Source organism: Mchenga conophoros, linkage group LG2 (genome assembly GCF_057382185.1).
Source record: "Mchenga conophoros isolate Kocher_MC1m ecotype Shallow Benthic linkage group LG2, M_conophoros_male_GT1.1, whole genome shotgun sequence".
In the NCBI taxonomy this organism is placed as follows: Eukaryota; Metazoa; Chordata; class Actinopteri; order Cichliformes; family Cichlidae; genus Mchenga; species Mchenga conophoros.
The window spans coordinates 8867509-8881307 of NC_140527.1; positions in this window are offsets into that span (position 1 = coordinate 8867509).

Sequence of the window (13799 nt, forward strand, 5' to 3'; positions counted from 1 at the left end):
ATTAGAGTGGTAATATTACTGGGGCTTTGGAGTGGTAATGCAATATTACTATTGCACTTGATAAAAAACAACACTGTGCATCCCTTTTTATTGATTTGTCAAAAGCATTTGACACTGTTGATCATTGTATTTTAAAACTTAGACTCTTCCAGTGAGGGCTCTGTGAGAGAGCAGTGGCATGGTTCTCAAACTACCTCAGTAACAGGACTCAGTGCATTAAATCTGACGGTCTATGTTCTGACTTTGTTACAGTGCACAACGGAGTGCCACAGGGTTCTGTATTAGGTCCCCTTCTATTTATCATTTACGTAAACAATCTTAGTCTACATGTGCCAGATGCAAACTTGCACTTCTATGCTGATGATACAGTTATTTACAGCTGTGGTTCAACTCTTGTCCAAGCCATTGACTCCTTGCAGAAAGCCTTTTCTGCTGTCCAGCACTCATTACTTCAGCTTAAACTTGTTCTCAACGCAGACAAAACAAAGCTCATGTTGTTTTCTAAATCAAGGAGACAAGCCCAAACAATCCCATCAGTAACCACTCTTGAAGGTAATAAAATAGAGTTGGTTCACACCTATAAATATCTGGGAATCTTAATTGATGACTCGCTTACCTTCAAACCACATGTAGAGAATCTTGTGAAAAACCTGAAGTTAAAACTGAGATTTTACTTTCAAAATAAGTTGTGTTTCTCTTTTAATACAAAGAAGCGGCTTGTTGCTGCAACATTCTTGCCTGTGCTGGATTATGGTGATATTCTATATATGAATGCTTCTGCTCAATGTCTTCGAATGGTTGATTCTGTGTATCATGCTTCTCTGAGGTTCATCACTAACTGTAAATTTCAGACTCACCACTGTGAGTTATACTCTCAGGTAGGATGGCCTGCTTTGGTAAGTCGGAGGAACTCTCATTTATACAGTTTTATATATAAGGCAATACTTGGGTTGCTGCCTTCTTATCTATGTTCCCTGCTTATAATGAAACATGCTGGTCGGTATTCTCTTTGTCCGCATGGCTACTTGTTGCTTTTTGTTCCATTTGCCCGAACTGAACTTGGTAAAAGAGCTTTTGTCCATTTAGCACCCTTGGCCTGGAACAAACTGCAGAAGGAATGGGAAATGACTGAATTCATTTCATTAAGTGCTTTTAAATCTAAACTACGAATCCTTGAGGCCAAGTCCATAACATGAAACTGTTTCAATTAGATTGATTGTCATTTTAACTGACTTTTTTATTTTTATTTGAATTTTATTTTATATTTTATTTGTATTCTTTCACTTATTGTTGCATGTGTGTTGTTGCTGCCTGTGTTTGAGTAATTTCTGTAACTGTGAGACATCTGCTGCTGCCTATCTTGGCCAGGTCTCCCTTGAAAAAGAGGTTTTTAATCTCAATGGGATCTTCCTGGTTAAATAAAGGTTAATAAAATAAAATAACTGATAAGTGATTATTGCTGGAAACTAGAAGCAGCTGATACTTTATGGACTCTTCCTCACCAGGCAGTGTCAGTCAATGCTACAGGACTTTGGGGAAATGCCCATTTTGTTTGTGCCATCTTCAGGCAAGAAATGAAGCAGACTGAGGTGGACAAACACATGACTTTCATTTTGGAGACTAGAGCTTGTGTCCCTTCTAAAACCAAAAGCTTTTTTAAAAAATCTTAACTTACTTTATTATTAGGTTTGGTTAGAAATAAGAAAAGCTCACGGTTTGTTCACAGCTTTACCCGTGTGAAGTCAGAAAGTCCTGAAGGAGAGCTCTCCCTGCTGGGTGAAAGCCCTCTTTTTAACCCATTCATGCACAGCCTGCACCCTTCACAAACGTTTTTCATGCTTGACTCATTTAACATTTCACTTCAGTTGCAAAACTAATATCAAATATCAAATAATAGGGCAATAGCATCGTCAGCTTTTACTGAGCTTCCTCTGGCTGCAAAAAGAAATTAGATTGTGTTGAAGTTTACGAGAACATGGCCCTACTTTTTGCTTAATTTATGACGTCCATAAAAGCTGTTCTGATGACCCATCGCTCATGAAGGCGAGCTTTAGAGCAACATTTTGGCGACAACCAAAAATGCGTACATTTTTGAAACATGGTGGACATCACAGTGGTTGTGTCACATGTATATTTATTATTGCGTATGGGTTCAACTGTGTTAATGACATTTGAGAGAATGGGATTAGCACACTATATATCTATAAAAATCCCTCTGCTTCACTTTTAACTCGCTGTAGTATCACAATAATATTCAAATATCTACACGATTACCAAAATCAGACAACTAAAAAGCTGTTTCATTCAACACTCACTTAACAGTCTTGACATGCAATTGAAGCTTTGAAAAACTGGAAACAATGCACCAGGGGGCTGACTAAAACCTGCTAACACAGCACAGCAAACATGGCTCGTGTCCCAACATGAATACTTTTCGAATATAAAGATGAGCTTTCATGCCAAATCCTGAAAAATAAAGAGTGAATAATTCCCACCTCTGCATCTCTACTGCAGCTTAATCTGCATGGTTATTTTCTCAAGGCTTTCCCGCTATCATTTTTCAGAACATGGTGACTGACTGCTTTGAAAGCATCTGTCCAAGCATGACTAAAACCAAGGCACTCCTAACAGAAAAAAACTTTCCTTCTGCGTCATTATTATGTTTTTCTCTGCACTGCTGTTCTCTAATGAGCAGACACTGACTCATTTAGCAAACCAGCTATTGTGACGATCTTCCTACAAAGTAAAAACATCCTGATTTCAGATGATAGAAACTGTAAATTCAGGCCTGATAAATGCTCCCATATCCTCAACACACAGCACGCAGAGTCTCTTGCGGTTCTATTTTTGGATTTTGATTAGACCCATAATTATGTGGTACTCTCACTGAAAAGCTTGCTGGGTGACTTTCCTGCACAAATCCATGCAATCATGCAAAGCAGATCCCATTAGACTCTAAGAGTTTATATATATCCTTTAATACAGACATATATCCAGTATTCATTTAAGCTTTCTGGACATCTACAGGCATGTTCAATGTGCTTGGAGATACGGAGGCTCAGATTCGCTTAAAATGAGGCTACAGGGAAAAAAAATTACTGTGAAAACATAATCTAAACCAAAGAGAGGAAGTGACCCCAATGTTCAATGTTTAACTTGCGTGAAGAAACCAAATCTGATAACCTGCAGGCCCTTGGGCTTAAAAGGCTGAGAAAGGCGAAATAAAGAAGGTGTTTCTTTGTTGTCTTTGTATCCATAAGATACAGATTCCAAAGAAGGATATGAGGTCTAGGAGTGAGCGTCCATGCACTGACTTCAGCTGTGCTTGTCAAGGAACTTTCAGGGTTTCCTCACAGTGTTACAGGAAGCCAAGATAATGCCAGTCAGAGGAAGTATTTGGTGATGGCACTAATGCAAACCAAAACAGCCTTCAAAACAGATTATGTACAATTAGCACTAATCTTCCATGTCTGACTTGCAATTAAAATGGATTAAATGCACTATTTATTGAAAACAGACAAGAATGTTCCATCCATGCATCTTAACAATAAAATAATTACCTTGCTAACCCTTCAGTCAACAGCTATATATCTCTAACGTCTATTTATCTAACAAATTTTGATCTCAAACAATAACAAAACTGTATTTCGCCTTGCTTTCTGAATAGGAGTTGAATTAGGCGCTTAGTTGAAGAGCTCAATAAGATGAGGGCTGTAGAGCTGGCAGAGAAAATGGGATGTTTTTTTTCTGTTAATGGGTTCCCAACAGTACTTTAAATATGGTTAAAGATATGAAAGATATTGGACATTAACAACAGGTTCACACCAAAACACACCATTGTGCATGGAGATACTTTGATCTTCAGATGCATCATCGGGACTCAAGTTATAGATGATCAAAAGACACAAATGAGTATTTAAAGAGGAGGATACACCTTGAACTAAACAGCTCAAAGACAGATATCCGGAAATGCACAAAGAATTCAAGGCTTTACTTGACACTGTTTACATTTGTCACACTGTTTATATCCTAAAATATTAATGAAGCTTATGTGCAAGTTCAATCACTTCCACTTTCCCATGCTGTCAGACTCAGTGTTGACTTCGAGTTTGTTGTTGCCCCCGTCCTCCGAGACAATCGGCCTCCACTCTGCGTACTTTGAATCTGTCATTCTGCATTTCATATTCTCATTAATGCAACCCAGCTCCTCCCCATCTTTGCTTTATCCTGGTCACTCAGAGCTCCATCCAACCTCCATCTTCATCTACACCACCACCAGTGTACAACTTTCCAAATTCCTATTACCCCTGGGAATCTGCTCTGTTATGATGGGTCACCACAGTCTAATCTCCAAAATGCTTAACTGAATTCTGTATCTCAATGAATCATGTTCAAAAAAAAATATGAGGAACTAAAGCATTTTTTAACACAATCGATTCATTTCAGGGACTTAAAATTAGTTGGACAAATTAAATAACTGAAAATAAAATGTTCATTTCTAATACTTGGCTGAAAACCCTTTGCTGACAAACTGAAGTCTTGAGCCCATCGTCATCAGCAGATGCTGGGTTTCCTCTTTTTTAATGCTCTGCTTTTATCTGCCTAATTAATAATGACATAACGAAGCCCATGAAATAACCTTTGAGTCAATTGTCTAATTACTTTAAGAGGGTGGCGCATGTTAAAAAGCTGAAACTCCTAAACCCTTTTTTCCAGTCTGAATGTGGATACCCTCAAATGAAAGCTCAGAGTCTACACCTTATATCCATGTCCATTATATATGTATAACTGGAATATATTTCACTAAACAGGTAACAAAACAAAACTTGTGTCAGTTTCCAATTGGACATATATATGGTACAATTCTACGGGCTCAAAGATCAATATTTAGCATGACTACCTTTATTCTTTAAACCAGCTTTCTTTAACTGGTTTTTGGGAATAGTTCTTCATGCATCTTGGAAGACATTCAAGGCTCATCTTTGGATGTTGGCTGTCTTTTTTTCTAATGTCTATCAGCAGGACCCCACCCTGCTAATGTAATGTATGGGCTCTGGGGAAGCCAATCCATGACTGATAGAAAAATAAACAGTGAAACACTATGAAGGTTGTTGTTCCTCTCTTGATCTTCTCTATCTACTGAAGACAGTTTCAACCAAACATTTCAAATTTAGATTCATGGCTAGATGTCAGGAAAACACTGCCAACCGACGGTTACTAAATGCTGAAATGTGTGCCTGAAAATGGCTTATAATTTTAACTGCTCACAACCACGTCAATATTAGAGGGTTTCATTTTAGAGTAAAAAGTATTTCCAATAAATTTACTGACTATGAAGAGGAAAATCAGAGCAGCAGTCACTGATTCCAGTGACATGTTTCATAAGTAACATACCATGAATACTTGTCTCCACCCTGTTTGCTTGCTTTACTCAGATATTACTTTACTCTTTACTTAACTGCAGATAGGGCTGAACAAAATCAAACAACACTAAAAAATAAGAAAAGCTTTTGATACTGGACAACATATAGTGAGATACAAGTGACAGCCTAATAACAGAGAACTGGATCTTTGAATTTTAAAAAAATGTATGAAAGATCTTAACAAAAGCATTACAGAATAAACACAAAGCAGCACTGAAGTATCTCCTGCACGAGACAGGCACATGTGGAAACTGTCAGATTCCTTTTAAGAAGCAGATGCATGATCCTTGATTGTTATCCTTGCCTGACAGTAAAGCATATGATAAACCTGCGAGCAAGGTTTATGATGGACAAACAGTATACAGTTGTGTTGAAATGTCACTGTACATTATATAGTCAGAGCTGATTGGCTGCTATTGATAGTGAAGGTTGTATTCAGTGATAAGAAAAGAAAATGGCAGCAGAGAGGTCCAAAGTTCGCTCTGAGTGCCTGTAAACGTGACCACCTGCCTCGGTTGTGTTTGAAAGTGATATAACCTGCAGCAGTACAAATAGTTATAAATAACAACCTTTGTCCAGTGTGATCAATTCAAGCAATTATACATGGCAACGTGTGTATAGTATCTATGACTTGTTTGAAACCACATCTTGTCGTGTGTCGGCTGTGTGCAGGCAGGATAGGAGGAATGATGGACCTGAAAGTGCACTCAAAAACAAAGATTCATTACTAAATGACAAAAACAGAATACTGGGACTACAGAAACTAAACTGGCAGGCAGCTGGACAGATGACAAAGCATGGGATGACGGTAGAGCACAACACAGACAATGGAAAACACAGGGCTTAAATACACAGAGGGAGCAATCAGTGAATGAGAGACAGAGGGGAAGCACAGCTGGGGCAAATCAGGGCTAACGAGACAGGGGAAGCAAAACCTGATACAAAAACCCGAGACACGGACTTCAAAGTAAAACAGGAAACATAACACAGAGACGCGGACTTAACAAGGGGATACAGCAGACAGGAGAGACAGAGCAACTAAGGAACACTAACAAAGAAACCAAAAGACTAGAAATGATAAATAATATCAAAATCAAAGTTCAATAATAATGCAAAAATGAAAACTCTGGGGAAAATGTCTGTAATTCCAAAACATTACATATAACACTTTTGTTAAACTCCTTGAATTAAAGCTGCAAGTCTCTACTTCACACACCTTGACTGTTTGATTTAAAATCCACAGCGATGGTGTACAAAAAATATCATTGTCCAAATACACTTGAACCAGGCTGTATCTATTTAAAATATATTTGATTAAAAGGGCAGATTTAAAAGATCTGGAAATATTTAGCACAATTTTTTTTTTAATGGTGAATTTATGGTTTATTTATCGTTAATTTATGATCAGGCGGTAATATGCTGAGAATTTGTGGATGTTTATTTTGAAAGGCTTGAAAGTTATTTTATTAATGATGTTATCTGCATTACAGTTTTGTTTGGAAATCCAGCATTAAATTACTTAAAGACTCAAATATTTCTTTTGTAGAGCTGCATCTAATAATATCAAGCTTATATTATCTTGAAAGAGTTAATTGGACAAACAAATGTTAATAACTGTAATATGCCAATTAATAATAATTGAGCCACTCTAACTGCACCAAAGTGAACATACTCATCATCATGAATCATGACTTATATTTCTATGTTAATAAAAGCTATAAATGTGAAAGAACGTATTATTTTTGTTATGTTGTTACTGTTTGATCACACAGGAGTTCATTCCCCTACAAATAAATGTCCAAAAAGTTACTGAGGGCAAACAATACGGTGTAGGATAACAGGACTTACGAAGAGCTTAAAATAGAGCAACACTGTGATAAAGTGAGTGGCTGTGAGTCTGTAACAGATATCAGACCAGCCAAAGCAAAAATATCACAGGTTGTCATGCTTTAATTTGGAGGCAGTGCAGATGACAGACAGTAGCTGTTAATGAGGGATGAACGGGTGCTGTAAAACCAAGAGCAGAAACATCAAGAGTATTTCATAAAATATTACATGCATTCACTTGGCAAGCCAAAGGTTGCTGGTTCAATTCCAGACACACAAATCCACTTTGGGGCTGCGTCAGGAAGGTTATATCCAAACCAAAACTCAGATTTTACTCAGTCTTTTTGCATAGTAAAAAGGATAACACCTGTGGTCAGCTGTTTTACAGATTTACTATCATGTACCCCTGAATTTGTTTGAGCTTAGATATTGGAAACAGTCAAAAAGTGAAGACTTGTCATTGACAACATGATAAGATCAAGACGCCAAGAGAAACTACAGCTTTAATGGATCATTGAGTTCATAGACAACCCTAAAGAGGACTAATAGGAACATGATCCCGTGAAATATACTCACAAAGAAACACTCACAGAAAGACAGAATTTTAAGGAAGTGTTTCGGAGGTTTATTTTTAAAAATTGGGTGGAAACATTTCGGGGATTTGGCAGCACGGTGGCACGGTGGTTAGCACTGTTGCCGCACAGCAAGAAGGTCCTGAGTTCAATTCTACCATCAGGCCGGGGTCTTTCTGTGTGGAGTTTGCATGTTCTCCCCGTGTTTGCGTGGGTTCTCTCCGGGTACTCCGGCTTCCTCCCACAGTCCAAAGACATGCAGCTTGTGGGGATAGGTTAATTGGATAATCCAAATTGCCACTAGGTGTGAATGAGAGTGCGAATGGTTGTCTGTCCCTGTGTGTTGGCCCTGCGACAGACTGGCGACCTGTCCAGGGTGTACCCCGCCTCTTGCCCTATGACAGCTGGGATAGGCTCCAGCGCCCCCCGCGACCCTGAAAAGGATAAGCGGAAGCGAATGGATGGACATTTCGGGGACTGTTTGCTGGTGTAGCGGTAGGAATTAAATTAATCATAGCTAATTAAACAACATTCAAATGCTGGTTTACTGTGGCAGGCTGGAGCAAAGAAGTCTTCTTGACTAACTGTCCAGATAAGGCTCTGTACAGTCCAGGCTTCACTCATCACCTGCAGATAAGAAATGTTCTGAGTTATTTAGTATCTGGAACTTTCTCTGCTTCAGAGTAGCATAACAAAGCTCAATATAAGAACATCGGAGTTGGTTTTGTGTGGGTTTAAAGCTTCCTGTTGCTTCACAGTGGGATTAGCACTAGAAAAATAAAACAAACATGATGTAATGGTGCTCGTGACAAAAGTTGAATCATGACGCTCCGGTGAGGCATTCCCGCACCGAGATGTGGGACGACCTCCTCCCACTCTGTCAGTGAGACGGCTCATCGGAATCAGACAGACATGCAGTAAAGTGTTGTTTTTACAACTTCGACACTTGTAATTAGAGTCAAACGTGTCAAGGTCCCAAAACAAATGCTTATCAAAGAGCTCCCTGATATGAGACACTGATATTCACAGCTGTTTGCTGCTGAGTCACAGGATGATGTCATCATAGAAGACAGACGACTGATTAAAGTATGATGGAGGGCATTGGAAAAAATTAATAAAGCAAAACAAAACAAAGACTTTCAAAGCTGAGAAATGGAGTATATCAGTGGTGTCAAACATAAGGCCTGGGGACCATAATTGGCCTGCCAAAAACTCCAATGCGGTCAACTGAACTGCATTGGAAAATGTGAAGGAGGGCATAAATTCTGGACTTTTTATGTGTTTTTATAAGTTTTACGGCTTTTCCTACTGAAAAACTGATTTATCATTTTATATTTTTCTAATTAATTGCTCATCGTACAACACTAAGGTGAATATAGATGAACAACTGTGATTATCTGTATTATTTATACATTTATTTCTTAACCATTTAAGCCCTGAGTCATGCTGACAGATATCTTTCATTTACCACAGGAACATCTCTTTATCATATGGAAAAAACTGAGCTGTGTTGTTGAAATTGCACTTCTTTTTCTTATATTAAAATATTTCACGGATTCAATGTGTAGCTAAGGTTCTTTAAAGCGTAGTTTCACTGGTCAAAGTTGGCTCTACGTGGCCCACCGTGTAAACTGAGTTTGTCGTACCTGCTCTAGATGGAAGTGACAGCTCCGATGTTGAATAATCATCATTTATGGAAATAAACTTGCTACGTCTAAATGATTTCTATCCAACACTCACACACCAACATTGATGAACACATCGGGAGCAACCCAGCAAAGCCAGAAGCTTCCTGTTGTGATGTAACTGAGGTTAGTGATGATGAAGGCTTATTGTGTCAGTCTATGAGTTGTTACAGAAGGCCGTGTGCCAAATAAGGCAGCAAAAATATATTGTGCTGACTATACTGATGAATTCTGAAAATGAAACCTTTAAAAAAATAGAACCTTTTATAAATGCTGTGCAATAAAGAAAGGATTACCTTTGTGTTAATTGAATTACGACTGGAGGAAATTAAGATCATATAAGTGCACATAGTGTCAAACTTATGAATGTGTTGAAATCATGATATGGTTAACACTGGTGGATACCACTGGTTAATTAGATGCAACAAATGTAACAAATGTTTTTATTGTGGAACCACATTTGAATGAAGATCTAAACTATGGATTCTTTCATTGAATACTGAAACAGGGTACATATAGTAGCACTGTTTACACTTTAAATTCGCTTCCCTGTCAATTTTAAGCAACAAGGAGGATGTTTAGTTCACTGTGAAGAAAGGGGAAAGGGACAAACACTTAGAAACGGAACCTCATCTTAAGACAGTTAATCCACAGAGAATCAGATATGTGCCGTGGATCAATCTTCGGACCCTGTGAGAAACAGGGAAACCGATTCGCCAGTATTCTAAGCAGTCGTGTCGTGTCCCAGCCTCACCTTTTGGCCCTCGTAATTCACGCTGCGTTGTTTTCATTAAAGGGAGGCTGCGAGTTATTACGGATGCTTGGAAGACAGCGTTTGTATGTAAGGCCACGTGGCCCTTACATAAGTCTGAGCTCCCACCCATTCGCTCCCTCATCAAACAGAAACATCTGGGAATAAAGAATCTAATTCACGCTGACCTGCGAGGGGCGGAAACATGGCACGTGTGCCGACGATGGATCATTAGATACACGGGGCTTGACTGATGATTTTCAGGAAATTGCACAGTTTGGGATACAAACATTTATCTGAGGAGCAAATATTTATGAAGACCATTAACCCCAACTGACAAAACACTGACATACATGCAGTGTGATGGTTCAGGACACAACAGAGCAAATATCAATAACATAACATGATTGTTAAAATAGTCATTAAAGACAAAATGCGATTACTTGCAAGTCATCTAAAGCCTAAATTCAATTAAAAGTAGCACATTTTAAAAAACCTTTTTGAATGTAAATTGCTGGTTTTGAATCTCATGCCATTGGACATGTTTAAAAATAAAAAGTTGCAACACGGGCACGTTTGCCACTGTGTTGCATCACTTATTCTTTCAACAGCTCTCTGCTAACTTCAGGGAACTGAGAAGACCAGTTTCTGTGTTGAAAGAGATATGGTTTACCATTGTTGCTTAACATAATATTTCAGCAGTTTAACAGTTCAGGGCCTCCTTTTTCATTTTTCAAAATTAACACTCCAAATGTTTTAGCGGCTGGTTTCAGGCCTGGGTAAGAGGAAAGCTGTGATTCGGCATCAACCTGCTAAGATTAACAAGGCCTTCCCTGAAAGAGATCATCATGCTAAAAAAAAATCTGGACATGTTTTTTTAGAATTAGTGCCTGATAACAAGCAGGATGGTCCCTCTTCTTTAAAGCTCAGAGGATATAGTACCCAGCTTATCTTTAAAAAGCTTAGGCCCAGAGAAAGTAGTAATCCCATCGAATTTTGCAATCTATGGAGAATTTTAACTTGCAATTTGTGTTTTGTAGCAACAAGCTGTGCTGTAAGTTTTGTTGAGCACATACAGTGATTTCCACGACTGAAACAACCATTTCTTTTGCAGTTTTACTTTCTTCTTCTTCAGGGTGTCAAAAGCCTAGTGCCAGTCCCCAGTAGGGACAACAGGAAGGGCATCTATAAACATATTTGCATCTATAAACTACACTGATAAGAGAAATTGTGACCCGTGCATATGAAAGCCATCAGCAAGCTCGTGTCTGTGCATTAACCCTCATTAGCTGCTTTGCATTGACCACTTATGGCTGAATGGGAGCATGTCAAAAGCAGGATAAAGGATAAAAGTCTGATTCACATTTCCATGTGAGCTGTGTTTTATTTTAGGGAACATTGCTTGCAGATGTGAGCATGGCTTTATAACATGGATTATTTTTTCAGCGCATAGCTTTTAGTTTTTGTGTGGATCCTGCTTCCTTATCTGAGCTGGTTTCCAACAGAAGTTGTGGATACATTTTTAGCACTTGATTGCTGAAGCATGTCCCAAGTTGAGCATCAAGTTGAAGTCATACAGGCACATGGACGGCGACAGAGAGATTTCTATCAGGATATTTTTGGTTTGGTGCAGGGCCATTGTAGAGGAAGTGCTAAAGACATTTCAAACTGCCAGAAAGGGAAGCCAAGACATGACAGCAGGAAACAACTTCCTGAGGCAGAATGGAGATCCAACCATTACCGAGGAAGGAAAAGGCTTTGAGGAGCTGGACTTCAGGCAGAATAAGAGAAGCGCTTCTTACATAACTGGGTGGATTTTTATGTTCTACATCAAACACTGGGGGCCCTCAGTAAGTAAATACTCTAGGGAAGGGGTTGAGTTTGAAACCCAACTGGTTTCCTTGGCCAAATACAACAGTCCAAAGGAGCAGACTGAAGAACTGCCACTTTCTATGGTTGAGTATTGAAGAGCTCAACTGTACTCAAAGCTTTTAAACTGGCTTTTTGTTCATTTTGGCTGTTTTGGAAGTGCAAATCCTCTGGGAACAGAAGATTTGCTCAGTGCTGAAAGGAACAGAGACAGACAGTTATTCACACCTACGGCCAGTTTAGACTCATCCAGCCTAATCTCACAGAGTTTCCAGTGAAAATGCACGCAAGCATTGGGAGAACATATGAAGTCCCCTGCTGGCTGGTGGATAACAACATTGGTAACCACTGCCCTACTGAGCTGCCTTAAAAAACAGTGAGAGAGAGAAAGAACATCTGTGTGCTCATAAATTAATGACTGTTAATTATGCTGATTGTGAGTCAGCGGCTGCAGCAGGATATCATCACTTTCACTTTACAACACTGGACCTTTAATAAAAGTGCCAGCAATACCTCCTTTCAACATTATGATCTGTTACGACAGCTGTTTTCTGGGGGAGTTTTTTGTATTAAGTTTGGGTTTGAGCCAGCCGTTAGACGATTAGCACCACCGCCTGCCTTCCTTCACGTCTTCCTTTCCCCCCTTTGAAATCAAAACGAGATAGTCAGACACATGCGCAGCTCCGGTCTGGTGTTCTCTGAGGTTATCTGCCCGTGATATGCGGCTCAGCAGTCTCTGGGACTTTTCTGTGGGGGTGCAGTCTTGGCTTCACTCAAAAGCAGTTTCTGTGGTTGTCCTGTAAGCAAACAATGGGGTATTGTGGTACCGGATATAGTTCAGATGGACTCATTCAGGAGTCAAAATAGAGAGAAAAGTTCTTTTTGTAGTCTGTGAGGGAAAACATTGGAGTGTAAGGCCTGATAAGGACCTCAAATGCCTTGTTTTCAGTCTCCTGCTAAGAACAGAGGTTTGCTCAAATATGCCTGCACTTTGAGTCTTTTTGAGGCAGATCTGTTTGATTTTCCAACGATTTATTTAGAAGAGTTCATTTTTCACAGTTGAAGGCCAGAGGATATTACCAATAACCACCAACAAAAGCCTGCTATCATTACACCTGTCTGTAAAAGCATCATCAATATTTTCGGCTTTCAACGCGTCTTTTTATGGCCACGCCGCTTTGGGACTCACAAACACTCACTGTTTGCTCAGCTTTCCGGGAGCTTGACACACCACCGTGCCAGCCCTCTGCAGGCTATCTGTCAGGCTTCTTAGCTGTCAGGGGGAAGAAAAAGGAGTTCAGCTGAGTTTATTATGATGAGCATTCCTCCTTAGACGGATCCTCAACTTGAACCACATGCACAACGACTGAAGAGAAAATGAATACAGTCTGTTAAAGCGGGTTAGACTTTCTCTCTGACAGTGAGCCTTAAACAGGTCATCTTTGGGCCTTGAAAAATCTTTAACACAGATTTGAGATCCTAAAATCTTTAATAAGTGTTTCAAGCCAACCATGGGATATATCAGAATTGGCATAAAAACATGAAAGGGTGTATTTATCCCACCTTAACAGTTCAGGGTGGCAGTGGTGTAATGCTGTGGCAGCACACTTTGGGCTACTTAGTACCGCCGAGGATCGTTTAAACGTGCATTACCTGAGTAATGTTGCCGACC